The sequence below is a fragment of the Canis lupus genome, chromosome 8 (genome assembly GCF_003254725.2).
Source record: "Canis lupus dingo isolate Sandy chromosome 8, ASM325472v2, whole genome shotgun sequence".
Classification (NCBI taxonomy): Eukaryota; Metazoa; Chordata; class Mammalia; order Carnivora; family Canidae; genus Canis; species Canis lupus.
This window is the reverse complement of record NC_064250.1, coordinates 74,446,303-74,465,853: the sequence shown is the minus strand read 5'-3', so window position 1 is coordinate 74,465,853 and position 19,551 is coordinate 74,446,303. Positions and strand designations below refer to the sequence as shown.

General features: G+C 39.1%; 2 pseudogenes; both read left to right on the top strand.

The window, feature by feature from the left end:
- Positions 1-733: 733 nt before the first annotated feature.
- LOC112670994 (immunoglobulin heavy variable 3-23-like) lies at positions 734-1,203 on the top strand (annotated as a pseudogene).
- Positions 1,204-18,603: 17,400 nt separating this feature from the next.
- On the top strand, positions 18,604-19,360 carry LOC112670970 (immunoglobulin heavy variable 3-23-like; annotated as a pseudogene).
- The last annotated feature ends 191 nt before the right edge of the window (positions 19,361-19,551 follow it).

Below are 19,551 nucleotides of genomic sequence, written 5' to 3'. Positions count from 1 at the left end.
GTATGTGAGCCATCTACTTGGGTCTTTGTCTTGGTGTCATATTCTAGGTAGCTCATGCACAGGCAAAATGAAATACTTTACTCGCAAGATCTGTCTAATGTCTACAGAGTTGTATGTCCAAAGAACTCAGGAAAATAGAAGAAAGATATTTTCACCAGAAAAATGGGAAGACCTACCCTGGAAATAAAAGTAATGAACAATTAAAAGATTTATAAATTAGTAGGTAAAGAAAAAAATATATTATCCATATGACATGATCTGCTACAAGGGCAAATGTTTGAACCTCCACAAACAAATGTTTAGAATTAATTAACTATTTCAAGAATGTTCAGGGGATAAAATAAAAATAGCAAATAAAGCTATATTTTAACACAATAACACAAATCACTTAAAAGGAAATTAACAAAATATTGCATTGACATTGTGATTAAATATAATGGGATAAAATATCGGGATGTAGTTAAAATACTACATACTAAAAATTCTCAACAATAATGAGAGATTTTTAAATAGATGCAATGAAAATTCTGTTCACAGAGTAGAACATTTCATATTCTCACAAGATATGAAACAGGATTGAATGCAGATATAATGCAATCCCTGTTTATAACTAGGAAAGAATCAAATCTAAGTCTGGAGATGACTATTTAGTCATAGGACATGCAAATAAGGCCCTCCCTCCACAGATTAAACCAGTTCCAGGATGCTCAGGTGACCCCATACAGGGATCAGGACAGAATACAGACAACTCACCATGGAGTCTGTGCTCAGTTGGGTTTTCATTGTCGCTATTTTAAAAGGTAATTCATGGAAGACAAGAGACCTTGAGTTTGTGAGTGAGAAACAGGGGATGTGGGACAGTTTCCTGACCAAGATGTGTTGTGTCTGCAGGTGTCCATGGTGAGGTGCAGCTGGTGGAGTCTGGGGGAGACCTCGTGAAGCCTGGGGGGTCCCTGAGACTCTCCTGTGTGGCCGCTGGCTTCACCTTCAGTAGCTACAGCATGAGCTGGGTCCGCCAGGCTCCCGGGAAGGGGGTTCAGTGGGTCGCATGGATTTAAGCTAGTGGAAATAGCACAAGCTACGCAGATGCTGTGAAGGGCCGATTCACCATCTCCAGAGAACGCCAAGAACACACTGTTACTGCAGATGAACAGCCTGAGAGCTCAGGACACGGCCATGTATTACTGTGCAAGGGACACAGAGAGGGGACCTCAGTGTGAGCCCAGACACAAACCTCCCTGTAGAAGGGGATCAGGAACACCAGGGTGTGCACACTCCTCACTACTTCTGTCTTGAAGGAGCAGATGCAAGTGGACGTTCTGGGCAGGTTTCTTGTCAGGGTCTGGAATTCCTCTCCATAGAGTATTTTCCTGCAGGGAGCATATCTGGACCAGGAATATCTGTTTAACTATACAGTGTCTGATTCAGAAATTTAGTTTATATAGGAAAACAGCTAGTTTACATGCGCAAAGAGCTGCTTACACTTATTTATGATTCTCCCTAAAAATGAATAATATACAAATATCTCCATGTTCCCCAACTTCTAGAGGAATCAACAATCAAACATGAAAAATATGTGACGTCCTGAAAATTAGGAAGAATCACAGAGAAGCAACAAACTTATGATATGGTAGTAGAGGTAGACTAGGAAATCACTCAGAATTTCAAGTTGAATTAGTCCTCTCCCTATGGTCATCAGCTGATTCGTTTTTTTTTATTTATTCTTTATTGGTGTTCAATTTACTAACATACAGAATAACCCCCAGTGCCCGTCACCCATTCACTCCCACCCCCCGCCCTCCTCCCCTTCTACCACCCCTAGTTCATTTCCCAGAGTTAGCAGTCTTTACGTTCTGTCTCCCTTTCTGATATTTCCCACACATTTCTTCTCCCTTCCCTTATATTCCCTTTCACTATTATTTATATTCCCCAAATGAATGAGAACATATAATGTTTGTCCTTCTCCGACTGACTTACTTCACTCAGCATAATACCCTCCAGTTCCATCCACGTTGAAGCAAATGGTGGGTATTTGTCATTTCTAATAGCTGAGTAATATTCCATTGTATACATAAACCACATCTTCTTTATCCATTCATCTTTCGTTGGACACCGAGGCTCCTTCCACAGTTTGGCTATCGTGGCCATTGCTGCTATAAACATCGGGGTGCAGGTGTCCCGGCGTTTCATTGCATCTGTATCTTTGGGGTAAATCCCCAACAGTGCAATTGCTGGGTCGTAGGGCAGGTATATTTTTAACTGTTTGAGGAACCTCCACACAGTTTTCCACAGTGGCTGCACCAGTTGACAAAATACAGCATCCATTCCTGATCAAAACTCTTCAGAGTGTAGGGATAGAGGGAACATTCCTCGACATCTTAAAAGCCATCTATGAAAAGCCCACAGCAAATATCATTCTCAATGGGGAAGCACTGGGAGCCTTTCCCCTAAGATCAGGAACAAGACAGGGATGTCCACTCTCACCACTGCTGTTCAACATAGTACTGGAAGTCCTAGCCTCAGCAATCAGACAACAAAAGGACATTAAAGGCATTCAAATTGGCAAAGAAGAAGTCAAACTATCCCTCTTCGCCAATGACATGATACTCTACATAGAAAACCCAAAAGCCTCCACCCCAAGATTGCTAGAACTCATACAGCAATTCGGTAGCGTGGCAGGATACAAAATAAATACCCAGAAGTCAGTGGCATTTCTATACACTAACAATGAGACTGAAGAAAGACAAATTAAGGAGTCAATCCCATTTACAATTGCATCAGCTGATTCTTAAAGACATCTGTATACTGTGTCCAATCAGGGACCAGAAGATTCTACTGGATCCAGGAAGAACCTCAGGATGAGGAACTGGATTGGGAAAGCCTTTTCTCTGCAGGAAATATCTCATTGATACCTTAGGTGCTGATATCAGCTCACAGTGAGTGACTGAACTTCCCCATCTAGAACTAACACCCATGTGATGGGGTTGGAGGTAGGGACTTAGGGGAGAAGTTGTCAGGAGTTTCAGCCCCATGATGGTATCAGGGCCCTTTTACACCCAGTCCTGACGCCATGCAAGGTGACTGGGAAAGGGCGCCTTAGGATGTGTGCGCTCCCCAGACACCAGATCTCTTGGCATCTGGACCTCAGACGTCCCAGATTCTAGAACTGTGGGAATGGGTATCTGTTGTTTATTCCCCCTGTTACTATTATGTTCCAGGAGGGGGCACAGGCTAAGATTTTAGTGATACATGAACCCAAACCATGATGTTCTGAAATTCTTGCTGCATTTGTTGTGATAAGTCCCTGATAACTTCTGTCCATGAGGTGATAACTTCCGTCCATGAGGTGTGATAAGTCCCTGATAACTTCTGTCCATGAGGTGAAGGGTGAATTTCGCACTTGTTCCCTCCTGCAGAGAGGATGAACCCGTGGACAATCCTAGGACTCTGTGAACAAGACCCAGCAGACACACGGAGGGAGAACCTTCACATATGGAGCAGGGGACTGGGAGATTGTGGAACTCTACTGTGAGGAAGATTATTTATCATCATTTCCAGAGGAGGGAGATGTGCTGACCCTGTGGGACCTGAGTCTGAGCATCACCATCCAGATGCTGCTATTCTGGTGGCTGTGAGGTTCAGGACAGCAGTTCCCTTGCTGCTTTCAGGATTCCTTCCTTGTCTGCGTATTCTGTGAGTTTGATATTGAAATGCCTTGGAGATGATAAAATTTGTTGAATTTCATGGGAGTATGTGTGCTTCCTGGATTTTTAAGTCTGTGTCCTTCCTGATTAGGGAGTTTTCTGGCTATATTTTGATCGAATAACCTGGAACATTTTCTCTCTCTTCATTTTGTGGGACTCCAATGATAAAAATATTACTGTTTTCATAAGCCACTGAATTCCCTAAGTATACCTTTAGGTCCATGAGCTTTTATCCCCTCTTCTTGTCAGTCATTGTTATCCACCATGTTATCTTCTATATCCCCAGTGTTTTCTTTCATGTGTCCTTTTTTTTTCCTGCATATGGGACAGCATGTAGGTAATAGCATTTTTACTTTGGGACAGCAAAGGGTTTTTTGTTTGTTTGTTTTTGTTTTTTCTTTTATCACTACAGTAAGTGATTCTTCAGTGTCTTCCATGTCTGTTCAATCCCAATTGTATCTTTATAAACATTGTTCTAAATTCCAGTCTTCTAAATTCCACTTGATGACCTTTGACCAGATATATCCCCAAGTTAGTGGATTTCAATTTTTTTAGATTTTCCTATATTCTGGTTAGGCATTGAGACAGTAATAAAAATGAAGACTTAGGCCTTCCTTTGCCTTGATTCTACTCAGGCTCTCAATGAGTTAGAGGGTCCTCCTCACCTTTGGGGAGAGAAATCTACATCAAAAGTACACGTATCCAAAGGTAATCACCCATGGAAACACACTCATTTCTTTGTTTTTTTCATATTGCATAATAGATATATTTCAAGACAATTTTAATGTGATGAAAATAAGAATTTCAAAATAGAATGTGTTGTACATTTTTTGTTATGAGATGCACACAGATGTTTTCCAATAAGCCTTGCTCATATTTCACTGATCATATATATATATATATATATATATATATATATATATATATATTTTATTGGTGATCAATTTACCAACATACAGAACAACCTCCAGTGCCCTTCACCCAATCACTCCCACCCCCCGCCCTCCTCCCCTTCTACCACTCCTAGTTCGTTTCCCAGAGTTAGCAGTCTTTACGTTATGTCTCCCTTTATGTATACAATGGAACACACTCATTTCTAAGGAATTCCAAGGCTTCTGTGAAATCATGTAGGCTCCAGCAGTGTCTGTGGGGGCACGATCTTCTCTGTGGTTTGGGGGGATGATGTCCTTAGTGAAGCAGCTCTCTGAGAGGTCCCAGAAAGGAGTATTTGTTCTGCAACATCCTCCACATCTTATTGCTTCAAAGGATGTGTGAGTTTAAGTCCAATTTGCCAATATATAGTATAATTCTCAGGTTTCATCATTTTATGTGTCCTCCTCAAAGATAGTAGTCCAGTTACTGCATATGACTCAAAAACTACAGGTATATGTTGGCAAATTGAATTAGAAAGAGAAAAAAAGGTAAAATAATTCCATCACCACTACACACATTAGAGAGGCAACAATAGAGGGGGATTTTTTTGGTATATTATTATTGGAATTTGTTTTGCCGACACACAGTATAACATCCAGTATGCATCCCATCAATTGCCCGACCCCTCAGTGCCCAGCACCTAGTCAGCCCATCCCCCTGCCCAATTCCCCTTCCACTCCTCCTCATTCATTTCCCAGATTTAGGAGTCTCTCAGGTTCTATCACCCTCTCTGATATTTACCACTCATTTTCTCTCATTTCCCTTACAATTCCTTTCACTATTTTTTATATTCCCCGTATGAGTGAAACCATATATTGTTTGTCCTTCTCTGATGTACTTACTTCACTCAGCATAATACTCTCCTGCCATTGGGCGCCCTGCAGATCAGTGCACCTGTGTCTGTCCCCAGAAGCATCTAGGCCAGTGTGGACTGGGAGACTGCAGTTAGGTTCTAGCTGGGATTCAAGAAAGCTAAAACACACTAGGTTATCACAGTGTAGAAATTAAGCAAGTTCAGGTGAAAATGAAAAGTGCTCTAAAATGCAGTCTAAACTGCATCCTCTAACAGCTAGGGTAAATGAGTCAGAAGGGAGAAAAGTGACATTGAAGACAAGTTGATAGAAAGGAAGGAAGCTGAGGAAAAGAGAGGAACACAAGTAATGGATCATAAGGAGAAACTCAAGAATCAGCAATGCCATACAAAAAAAATTTAGAATAATTGGTGTGCATGAGAGAAAATAGAGGACAGAACGTATATTTGAGCAAATCATAGAAGACACTCATTTTCAATACGAAGACAAATCCAGATTGAACATGAGGGAGTAAAGAGCCATTTATCATGTCAATGGACATCAAGAGGATCAAGACTTAAATCAGATGAACTAGAACTGAAAACAAAGACTATAATAAGAGATGAAGAAGGATACTATAACATTAAAGGATACTATATCATTACTCTAGCTAAAAAGATATCTCTCTTTACTAAATATCCACACCATTAACTAAGGAGCAGCCAATACATAAACTAATTAACCAAAACAATAATGTAATGAATGTCTACTAATAAATTAAGAGCAGTGTCTGTAATATCCCTCTGACAGCAGGAATGTTTATATACACAGAAGCTCAACAAGGAAACAAGGGTTTTTCACACCATGTCCACAACAGCAAAACTGTACAAGGAGACTCGGTGTCCAACGACACATGAATGGATAAAGAAGATGTGATCCATATATACAATGGAATATTACTCAGCCATCAGAAGAGATGCATACCCACCATTTGCTTCAACGTGGATGGAACTGGAGGGTATTATGCTGCGTCAAGTAAGTTAATAAGACAAGGTAAATAATAAATTTTAGGATAGAAATCAAGGATAAAGAAATAAAAAATAACAGAATGTAAACAAACCTAGGAGCTGATATTATGAAAATAGTAGTAAGAGTGAGAAACCACTAGACAGACTTGTCAATATAAAACTGAAAGCACTCAAATTGTTAAAATCATAGATGAATGAGGAGAGATCACAACCAACAGCAAGAAATACAAACAATAATATAAATAAATTATAAGCAGTTATAAGCCAAATAATTGGGCAATCTGGAAGAAATGGATGCATTCCTAGGAACATAAAAATCAACCAAAACAAAAACAGGAACAAAAGTAAAAGCTGTACAGAACCATTATCTGGATATGAAAATCAATCATAATTAAAAGTTTTCTGACAAACAAGAGTCCAGGTTCGGATGGTTGCCAAGTGAAACTCAGCAATAAGAATCTATTCTGATTCTTCTGAAACTATGTCAAATAATAGAAATTGAAGAAAAACTTCCAGACTCATTCTCTGATGTCAGCATTACATTGACCTCCAAAACGAAGACCGTGTAATGAAGGAGAATTAGAGGCTATTATTCTTGATGAAAAGGAATGCAAAATTATCACCAAGTTTCTTTTTTTTTTTTTTTTTTTTTTTTTTTGGTGTTTCCTTTTTTTTTTTTTTTTTTTTTTTTTTTTTTTTTTTTATTGGTGTTCAATTTACTAACATACAGAATAACACCCAGTGCCCGTCACCCATTCACTCCCACCCCCCGCCCTCCTCCCCTTCCACCACCCCCAGTTCGTTTCCCAGAGTTAGCAGTCTTTACATTCTGTCTCCCTTTCTGATATTTCCCACACATTTCTTCTCCCTTCCCTTATTTTCCCTTTCACTATTATTTATATTCCCCAAATGAATGAGAACATATAATGTTTGTCCTTCTCCGACTGACTTACTTCACTCAGCATAATACCCTCCAGTTCCATCCACGTTGAAGCAAATGGTGGGTATTTGTCATTTCTAATAGCTGAGTAATATTCCATTGTATACATAAACCACATCTTCTTTATCCATTCATCTTTCGTTGGACACCGAGGCTCCTTCCACAGTTTGGCTATCGTGGCCATTGCTGCTAGAAACATCGGGGTGCAGGTGTCCCGGCGTTTCATTGCATTTGTATCTTTGGGGTAAATCCCCAACAGTGCAATTGCTGGGTCGTAGGGCAGGTATATTTTTAACTGTTTGAGGAACCTCCACACAGTTTTCCAGAGTGGCTGCACCAGTTCACATTCCCACCAACAGTGTAGGAGGGTTCCCTTTTCTCCGCATCCTCTCCAACATTTGTGGTTTCCTGCCTTGTTAATTTTCCCCATTCTCACTGGTGTGAGGTGGTATCTCATTGTAGTTTTGATTTGTATTTCCCTGATGGCAAGTGATGCAGAGCATTTTCTCATATGCATGTTGGCCATGTCTATGTCTTCCTCTGTGAGATTTCTGTTCATGTCTTTTGCCCATTTCATGATTGGATTGTTTGTTTCTTTGGTGTTGAGTTTAATAAGTTCTTTATAGATCTTGGAAACTAGCCCTTTATCTGATATGTCATTTGCAAATATCTTCTCCCATTCTGTAGGTTGTCTTTGAGTTTTGTTGACTGTATCCTTTGCTGTGCAAAAGCTTCTTATCTTGATGAAGTCCCAATAGTTCATTTTTGCTTTTGTTTCTTTTGCCTTTGTGGATGTATCTTGCAAGAAGTTACTATGGCCGAGTTCAAAAAGGGTGTTGCCTGTGTTCTTCTCTAGGATTTTGATGGAATCTTGTCTCACATTTAGATCTTTCATCCATTTTGAGTTTATCTTTGTGTATGGTGAAAGAGAGTGGTCTAGTTTCATTCTTCTGCATGTGGATGTCCAATTTTCCCAGCACCATTTATTGAAGAGACTGTCTTTCTTCCAATGGATAGTCTTTCCTCCTTTATCGAATATTAGTTGCCCATAAAGTTCAGGGTCCACTTCTGGATTCTCTATTCTGTTCCACTGATCTATGTGTCTGTTTTTGTGCCAGTACCACACTGTCTTGATGACCACAGCTTTGTAGTACAACCTGAAATCTGGCATTGTGATGCCCCCAGATATGGTTTTCTTTTTTAAAATTCCCCTGGCTATTCGGGGTCTTTTCTGATTCCACACAAATCTTAAAATAATTTGTTCTAACTCTCTGAAGAAAGTCCATGGTATTTTGATAGGGATTGCATTAAACGTGTATATTGCCCTGGGTAACATTGACATTTTCACAATATTAATTCTGCCAATCCATGAGCATGGAATATTTTTCCATCTCTTTGTGTCTTCCTCAATTTCTTTCAGAAGTGTTCTATAGTTTTGAGGGTATAGATCCTTTACATCTTTGGTGAGGTTTATTCCTAGGTATCTTATGCTTTTGGGTGCAATTGTAAATGGGATTGACTCCTTAATTTCTCTTTCTTCAGTCTCATTGTTAGTGTATAGAAATGCCACTGACTTCTGGGCATTGATTTTGTATCCTGCCACGCTACCGAATTGCTGTATGAGTTCTAGCAATCTTCGGGTGGAGACTTTTGGGTTTTCTATGTAGAGTATCATGTCATCGGCGAAGAGAGAGAGTTTGACTTCTTCTTTGCCAATTTGAATGCCTTTAATGTCTTTTTGTTGTCTGATTGCTGAGGCTAGGACTTCCAGTACTATGTTGAATAGCAGTGGTGAGAGTGGACATCCCTGTCTTGTTCCTGATCTTAGGGGAAAGGCTCCCAGTGCTTCCCCATTGAGAATGATATTTGCTGTGGGCTTTTCATAGATGGCTTTTAAGATGTCGAGGAATGTTCCCTCTATCCCTACACTCTGAAGAGTTTTAATCAGGAATGGATGCTGTATTTTGTCAAATGCTTTCTCTGCATCCAATGAGAGGATCATATGGTTCTTGGTTTTTCTCTTGCTGATATGATGAATCACATTGATTGTTTTACGGGTGTTGAACCAGCCTTGTGTCCCAGGGATAAATCCTACTTGGTCATGGTGAATAATTTTCTTAATGTACTGTTGGATCCTATTGGCCAGTATCTTGTTGAGAATTTTTGCATCCATGTTCATCAGGGATATTGGTCTGTAATTCTCCTTTTTGGCGGGGTCTTTGTCTGGCTTTGGAATTAAGGTGATGCTGGCTTCATAGAACGAATTTGGAAGTACTCCATCTCTTTCTATCTTTCCAAACAGCTTTAGGAGAATAGGTATGATTTCTTCTTTAAACGTTTGATAAAATTCTCCTGGGAAGCCATCTGGCCCTGGACTCTTGTGTCTTGGGGGGTTTTTGATGACTGCTTCAATTTCCTCCCTGGTTATTTGCCTGTTCAGGTTTTCTATTTCTTCCTGTTCCAGTTTTGGTAGTTTGTGGCTTTCCAGGAATGCATCCATTTCTTCTAGATTGCCTAATTTATTGGCGTATAGCTGTTCATAATATGTTTTTAAAATCGTTTGTATTTCCTTGGTGTTGGTAGTGATCTCTCCTTTCTCATTCATGATTTTATTAATTTGAGTCTTCTCTCTCTTCTTTTTAATAAGGCTGGCTAATGGTTTATCTATCTTATTAATTCTTTCAAAGAACCAACTCCTGGTTCTGTTGATCTGTTCCACAGTTCTTCTGGTCTCGATTTCGTTGAGTTCTGCTCGAATCTTTATTAACTCCCTTCTTCTCTTGGGTATCACCAAGTTTCTAATGAATAGGACCAACAGTATATTATTACTGCTATTTACCACGACCAAATGGGATCAATTCCTGGGCTGCAAGGATGGTTCACTGTCAGCAGAACAATCCATGTAAGAACCACGTTAATAAAAAAAAAAAAGGACAAGAACCACTTAATCCACTCAACTGATGTCCAAAGAGCATTTGACAAAAGATATTATTCTGTCTTGATAAAAAAAAATGCTATGTTGGGATAGGGGAACATATTCTATATCATAAAATCCATCTAAAAATTGATGCAAGCGGGAAAATTGAGATATTTTCCCTTAAGCTCAGGAAAATAACAAGGATGTCCACTGTCACAACTGTTCTTCAGCATAGTACTAGAAAACTTAGCCTCAGCAATCAAAAAAAAAAAAGGCGGAAAATGCATCAAAATCAGCAAATAAAAAGTCAAATTTCACTCAGCACATGCAAAATCTTTTGGAATTTTTAAAAAAATATTATATTTATTTATTTATGAGAGACACAGAGAGAAAGAGAGGCAGAGACAAAGGCAGAGGCAGAAGCAGGCTCCATGCAGGGAGTCTGACGTGGGACTCTATCCCGGGTCTCCAGGATCACGCCCTGAGCTGATGGTGGCGCTAAACCGCTGAGCCACCTGGGCTGCTGTCTTTCATAATTTTGGTACAAAACCCAAAGACTCCTTCAAAAAATTCAGCAAAATCTAACCATATAAATTAGATACAAGGCGGTCAGTGGCATTTCTATAAACTACAAATGAAACCAAAGAAAGAGAAATTAAGGTGTGGATCCCATTTAAAATTGCATGAGAAACATCAGATAATGAGGAATAATCCTAACCAAAGAGGGAAAGGATCTGTAGTCTAAACCTTCTAGCTCACTTATGAAAGAAATTGAGGAAGACACAAATAGATGGAACACATTCTATTCTAATAGATTGGAAGAATAAATATTGATAAAATGTCTATGCTACCAGGAGCAATATACACATTCAATGCAAACCTTATCAAAACACCGAAAACATTTTTCAAGGAAATGGAATAAACAATCCTAAAACTTGAAAGGAATGAAAATAGATCCTGACTAGGCAAAAGAATGTTGAAAAACCCAAAGCAGAAGGCATCACAATTGCAGCCTCGAAGTTGTGATCATCCAGATGGTATAATAGTGCCAGAAAAGAAGGCACATAGGCGAATGACACAAAATAGAGAACCCAGAAATGGACACACAACTCTATGGTCAAATTATCTTTGACAAAGCACAAAAGACTATTGACTGGAAAAAGAACAATCTCTTCAACAGGTGAGGTTGAGAATATTGGACAGTCACAGTAGAAGAATGAACCTGGGACACATTCTTACACGTGACACAAAGATTAACTCAGAGTAGATGAAAGACCTATTTGTGAAGCAGGAAAACATCAAAATCCTAGAGATTCTGTGACTTCAGCCAGAAAAGCTTCTTGCTACCTGACACTCCAGAAGAAACGAAAACAAAACCAAAAATAAGCTATATGGATTCCATCAAGGAAGGAGCTGTTGTACAGCTTTGGAAACAACATAGTTAAGAGGCAATCTGGAGGATGGGAGAAGATATTTGCAAATATATCATCAGACTAAGGATTTCATTAAAAATCTGTAGCAAACCTATTGAACTAAACAACAACCAAACTAATGAAAAACACAATCAGAAATGCACAGAAGCCATGAATAGACACCCTGTCCTCATATGAAATCCCACCTCATACCATATATTAAGTAGCTCATCCACATGCAAAATAAAATACATTGTCTCCTGTAGGTCTGCCTTATATCAACTGCAAGACTCCCCTGTGTGTCTTCTGTATTCACATTCAGTAGCTACTTTATGAGCTGGGTCCACCAGGATCACACTCTATTTGCAGATGAACAGCCTGAGAGCCAAGGACTCCGCAGTGTATTACTGTGGGAAGAGCACACTGAGGGGACCACCGTGTGAGCACAAAGTCCCCCCTGTGGAGGGGGATAAGAACCACCAGGGGGTGTACACTACTCATCATTTCTGTCTTGAAGATCCCTGAGCAGGTGCAGATGGAGGTTCTGGGAGGGTTTCCTGTCAGGGTCTGGGGCTTCCTCTACACAAAGCAGTTTCCCTCAGGAGCCTCTTTGGACATAGGATTCTGTGGTGACCTATCTAGTCTCCAACTTACAATTTTGTTATCATAAAAAGAGAAATATATCAAATTACACAAACTACAATGTCTCTTTCATTACGTATTCCTTACTCAGTCTCTGAATTAGGAAATTTGCAAACAACTATTCCGTTTTTGAAAGATTATTTATTTATTTGTTTGTTTGTTTGTTTGTTTATTTGAAACAGAGAGAAATAGAGAGAAAGAGACATAGGCAGAAGGAGAAGCAGGCTCCCCGTGAGAAGCCTGAAGTGATACTCGATCCCAGGATCCAGCGATCATGACCTGAATCAAAAGCAGACTCTCATTCATTGAACCGCCCAGGCATCTTGGTAAGCCACTATTCTTATATGCCCAAAGTCTAATTTGCTTAGACTTACTTACCAATGTCCCTAAATACTCATTTATTACACATATCTGCATGTACCGCAACTTCTCCCTTATAAGACTTCCACGTGTATTCATGATGCATTACAGAACCATGCTGCTCACTGGTTAAGGATCTTAGAAACAGTATAAAGTACATGCTGTACATGACGATGCAAAGGGCTCAAGAATCAAATGCAGAGAAAGACCACAGGTAGGACCACGCTCTTGAACCACAGTCATAGAACAATAATAGCGACATCCTGGAGTAGCAAGGACCCCAACAAGTACATGGTGAGAATGTAGTCTGAAGAGCATACACACAAGAGAGTATAAACCTTCATCACCTTCACCATCATGTCAGTTTAGAGCAGAGCAGCCTCTCAGCAAGTCATAAATGCTTGGATGGAGTCAAGGAAGGACACTGGCTCAGGGTGTGTGTAGTGGATCAGTGGGGCCATAAAATGAAACAAACTTAACATTATTGGGGTTCCAGAGGGAGAATGATGAGAGGGGACAGAAAGTATATTTGAAGAAATATAGAAGAAAATCTTTTAGACACAAAGAGAGATCCAAATGGATGTGAGGGGGTAAAGAACCATTTATCATATCAATGGGCTTAAAAAGAAAGTTGGAGTACAACACTTATATCAGACAAATAGACTACCAACTAAACCGCAATAAAAGATTTAGAAGGATACAGTATCATAAAAAGTCAATACAAAAGTCATCTATTTTAAATATTTGTGTCCCTAAATTTGGAGTAGGCAAGTATATAAACCATTCAACAATAAAATTAAAGAGACCGACTGATAATAATAGAATAGTGTGGGAACTTTCACGTCCCACTGATAGCAAGGAAACATCATAAAAGCAGAATCTCAACAAGGAAACAAGTGCTTAGAACAATACACTGGAATAGATGGACTTCAAAGATATATACACAGTGATGCATCCTAAGGCAGGAGAAAACACATTCTTCTCCAGGGCACATGGAAAAATCTCCAGAATTGATCATATAGAAGGTCACACATCAAGATTCAACTGGTACATAAAGAGTGAATTTATTCCATGCATATTTTCAGACCACAGTGCAATGAAACTAGAAGTGAACCACCATAAAAATACAAAAGGTACATAAATAATGGAGGTAAAGGAACGTCGTACTGAAGAGGGAATGGGTCAACCAGGAAGTTAGAGAATTAAAACAATACACGGATTCAATGAAAATGAAAACACAACACTTTCAAAACTTTGGGACACAGCAAAAGTGATCCACAGAAGGGAGGATAGAGCAATACAGTCCTTCCTCAGGGGACAATAAATGTCTCATAAATAAAAGTAAGGCTTGGACCAAAAGGAGTTGGAGAAAGAACAGCAAAGGATTTCTAAACCCAGGTGAAAGTGGAATAATCAAGAATAGAGAAGAAATCAAGGTTATAAAAAAGGCAGTCGATCAAATCACTCAGGCGATGATTCTTTTAAAGAATAAATAAGATTGTAAGCACCCAGACAGACTTGTAAAATAAAACAAATAGAAAGGACTGATAATCATAAAATCATGAATAAATAAGGAAAGATCAGAACCAACAGCCAAGAAATACAAACAAGTATAAGACAATATTCTGAGCAATTATATGCCAATGAATTAAGCAATCTAGAAGAAATGGATGCAGTCCTAGAAACATAAAGTATCAAAACTTAATGGAGAGGAAAGGAAGAACAGCACATACCCATATCCAGAAAATAAGAAAACAATCATAATTAAAAGTCTCTCAACAAACAAAAGTCCAGATGGCTGGTAGGGGATTTCAATAAACATGTAAAGAAAAATTAATTCCAGTTCCTTTGAAAATGTTCCAAAACATAGGAATGGAATAAAATTTTCCAAACCCATTCTCTGATGTCAACATTACCTTGACCCCAAAATCAGGCAATTACTGCACCAACAAGCAGAATTATAGAACAATATTCCTGAGCAATGTGGATTCAGAAATTCTCACCAAGGTTCTAGCCAATATAATCCAATTATATACTGAAAGGATTATTCACTATGACCAAATGAGATTTCTTCCTGACCTGCAAGGGTGCTTCAACGCCTAAAAATCAATCAGCATGGCAAACCACATTAATAAAAGAAAGGAAAAGAATAATTTGAACTCGTCCACTGATGCACAAATAGTATTTGACAAGAGATCATTCTTTCTTGATGAAAAGCTTCTGCTGTGTAAGGAGAGAGAGAATTTACTCAAGATCACAAAAGCATCGTTGATAACCCCAGAGTGAGAGAGTTTTTCCCATGAGGTCGGGAACACAACAGGGATGTTCACTCGTCACTGTTCAACACAGTACTAGAAGTCTTCATCTCAGCAATCACACAATGAAAAGAAGAAAGGTGCATCCGAATCAGGCAAGAAAAAGTCAAAATTTCATTCTTTTTTTTTTTAATTTTTATTTTTTTTAATTTATTTATGATAGTCACAGAGAGAGAGAGAGAGGCAGAGACACAGGCAGAGGGAGAAGCAGGCTCCATGCACCGGGAGCCTGATGTGGGATTCGATCCTGGGTCTCCAGGATCACGCCCTGGGCCAAAGGCAGGTGCCAAACCGCTGCGCCACCCAGGGATCCCCAAAATTTCATTCTTAACAGAAGACATGATACTTTATGTAGAAATCCCAAAACACTCCACCAGAAACTTGCTAGAACAGATACAGGAATTCAGTAAGTCAAATCATACAAATTGATAAAGGGAAGTCAGTAGCCTTTCTATACACTAAAAATGAAAAAAAAAAAGAAGGAAAAATCAAGGAATGAATCCCATTTATAATTCCACCAAAGCACAAAAGACAAGAAGGAATAAAGCTAACCAGGAAGGAAAAGCATCTTAGACTGAGAACTGAGAAAGAAATTGAGGAAAACATAAAGAAATGGAAAAAATATATTATCCTCATAGAATGGAAAAAATATTAATAAAATCAGCATGATACTCAAATAATTTACATATTCAGTGCAGACCCTATCAAAATACTTCCAGCAAGCATTTTTCTGAGAGCCAAAATAAACAAACCAATAATGTTTAAAAAACTGTGTGTAGGTTCCTCAAAGAGTTAAAAATAGACCTGCCCTACAACCTACCAATTGCACTGTTGGGGATTTACCCCAAAGATTCAGATATATCTATTCTTCTAAAACTATTCCAAATAATGTAATTTAAAGGAAGAATGCCAGACTTATTCTGTGATGCCAGTATTACCTTGACCGAAAACCAAACATCCCAGTAAGAAGGAGAATTATAAAACAATACCATTGATGAATCTGGATGCAAATTTCTCACCAAAATCCTAACCAGCAGGATCCAACAGCACATTAATAAGATTATTTGCGAAAAACAAAAGGGCTTAATTCCTGGGCTGCAAGGCTGGTTCAGTATGTGTAATCTAACAATGTGATAATCACATTAATAAAACAAAGAATAAGTGCCATTTTATCCTCTCTACTGATGCTGAAGAATAATTTGACAAAACAAATTATTCTTTCTGATAAAAACCTTTTCCTGTGTAGGGATAGGGGGATACACCCAAATTCATAAAAGCCATCTACAGAGGATACACAAAGAAACTCATCCACAACATGGAAAAACTGAGAGCTTTTCTCATAAGATCAGGATCACGACAGGAATGCGCACTGTCATCACTGGTATACAACATAAAACTAGATGTCTAGCCTGAGCAATCAGACAAAAAAGTGGAAAAGTCATACATATCATCAAATAAAAAAATCAAACTTTCATTCTTCATAGACAACAAGACACTTTAAGGACAAACCCCAAAGACAATATCGAAAAATTGCTGGAACAACAGGAATTCAGCAAAACCTGAGCACACAAAATCAATACAAGGAGTCAGTGGCATTTCTATAAACTACAAATGAAACAGAAGAAAGAGAAATCAAGAAAGGGGAATCAAGATTATTAATCATAAACAAACTATCCCATTTACAATTGTATCAGAAATTTCAGACAATGAAGAATTATCCTATCCAAAGAAGGAAAGGACCTATAGTCTAAAAATTCTAAAATACATATGAAAGACATTAAAAAAGACACAAATATGTAGACAACATTCTCTTCTCATGTATTGGGAGAATAAATATTGATATAATGTCTATGCTACCAACAGCAGTCTATGTACTCAATACAAACCCTATCGAAACACCACCAACATTTTTCTAGGAAATAGGAAAGACAATCCTAAAACTTGTAATTAAAAATAAAAGATTCTGACTCAGCAAAAGAATGTTGAAAAAAAAACGAAAGAAGAAGATATCACAATTGGGGATTTCAAAATTGTGATCGTGAAGGCAGTATAATAGTGGCAGTAAAACACTCACATAGGTCAATGGAATAGAATAGAGAACCCAGAAATAGACACACAGCTCTGTGGTCAACTTATCCTCGTCAAAGTACAAAAGGCTATCGACTGGAAAAAGGACAATCTCTTGAACAAGTGGTGTTGGGAACATTAGACAGCTACAAGTAGAAGAATGAACCTGGGCCACATTCTTAGACTCCACACAAAGATAAACACAGAGTAGATAAAAGACCTAAATGTGAGGCGAGAAATCAATAAAATCCAAGAGATTTTGTGACCTCAGTTGCAACAGTTCTTGGTACTCGACTCACCAAAGGACAGGAAAACAAAATCAAAAATGAATTCTATGGACTACATTAAGGAAGGAGTTGTTTTACAGCTATGGAGACACTCAACATAATTAAAAGGAAACCAAATGAATGGGAAAAGATATGAATGCCTGTGTAGCTGGAACATCTGTCATTGGCTCAGAGCATAATCCCAGGGCTCTGGGATTGAGACCAGCATCAGACTTCTTGTGGGTAGGTCAATTCTCCTTCTGCCTATGTCACTGCATCTCTGTCTCATGAATAGATAAATAAAATCATCCAAAAAAAAAAAAGAATGGGAGGAGATATTTGCAAATCTATCTTCAGATTAAGGCTGGTTTCCAAAATCGACAAATAAAATATCAAGGTAAACAAACACAAGGGGAAAAATTAAGTCAGAAATGGGCAGAACACATGAAGAGACACCCTGTCCTGAGATGAGTTGCCGACTCTCAGTTTATATGAGGTAGGTCATCCACATGCAAAATGAAATTTATTGTCTCCTCTAGGTCTGCCTTATATCAACTGCATGATTAAATCAGACAATGGAACCAAAAGACAAGAGGGAAATATTTTCTGCCCCAGACTGGAGGACCTACCAGAAAACCTGGGAAGAAAACTACATAAAGAAAAAGAAAAATTGGTAAACTGGAAAGAAAGTAATTTGTTTGCCTATGACAATGTCTTCAGAGAGTCAGTGAGTAAAAACCTCACGTAAAATCTGGAAGAAATAACTTAGAGCTCAGGAAAAATCGGGATATAAAATCAGCAAATAAAATAAAGATATGTTTCTACAAACTAACAACAAATTACCTACACAAAATTAACATAATAATCCACCATAACTGGTTTCAAAAATAAATATTTAGGATTAAAATTTATTAAGGAGATAAAATATTCTATGGAAAATCACCTATATTGATAAGAGTTTTGAAACTGCACCCAGAAATGCAAATAACTCCACTTACACGTTAGAAATTCGTATAGTCATAGTGCCAGCTACACAAATTTCTATAGAATTCTAAAGCAACACTTGTGAATTTAAAGACTCGAATGTAAGTCTGAAGCTGGTTATATAGTCAGAGGACATGCAAATAGGGTCCTCCCTCCACTGATTAATCCAGGTCAGCCCCGAACCTGCAGCTGGGAGAGGAGCCCCAGCCCCAGAATCCCGAGGTGACCCTGTTCAGGGATCAGGACAGAACACAGGCAACTAACCATGGAGTCTGTGCTCAGCTGGGTTTTCCTTGTCGCTATTTTAAGAGGTAATTCATGGAGAACAAATGACCTTGAGTATGTGAGTCTAAGTGAGTGAGCAAAACAAGGGATGTGGGACAGTTTCCCCGCTTGTGTCTTGTGTCTGCAGGTGTCCAGGGTGAGGTGCTGCTGGTGGAATCTGGGGGAGAACTGGTGAAGCCTGGGGGATCTCTGAGACTGTCCTGTATGGCCTCTGGATTAACCTTCAGTAGCTACGGCATGAGCTGGGTCCGCCAGACTTCAGGGAAGGGGCTACAGTGGGTCGCAGCTATTAACTATGATGGAAGGAGCACATACTACACAGACACTGTGAAGGGCTGATTCACCATCTCCAGAGACAATGGCAAGAACACGCTGTTCTGCAGATGAACAGCTTGAGAGCTGAGGACACGGCCGTGTATTACTGTGCGAGTGACACCATGAGGGGACCTCAGTGTGAGCCCAACACAAACCTCCCTGTAGAAGGGGATCAGGACCACCAGAGGATGCACACTCATCACCACTTCTGTCTTGAAGGCCCAGGAGCATGTGCAGATGGAGGTTCTGGGCAGGTCTCCTGTCAGGGTCTGGACTTCCTCTCCATGGAGCAGTTTCCCCCAGGGAGCCCCTCTGAACACTTGATTATGTGTTTACCTCTTCAGTCTCTTTCTCAGAGACTTAGAAATTCAAGTATAGCAGTTGCACTTACTTGTACTTAACTTTTCCTGACCCAAAATACTAATCAATTACAAATAACTCCATTCACATCATCTGAACATTTTCATGAGTCCCAGTGACACTCACTGTAGATCACAGGACCCCAGGCTAACATGCTGTCTTGCACATCATGGTACAGAGGAATCGCCAATCAACACAATAGAAAAGAGACATTCTACCAAAATGTTAATCG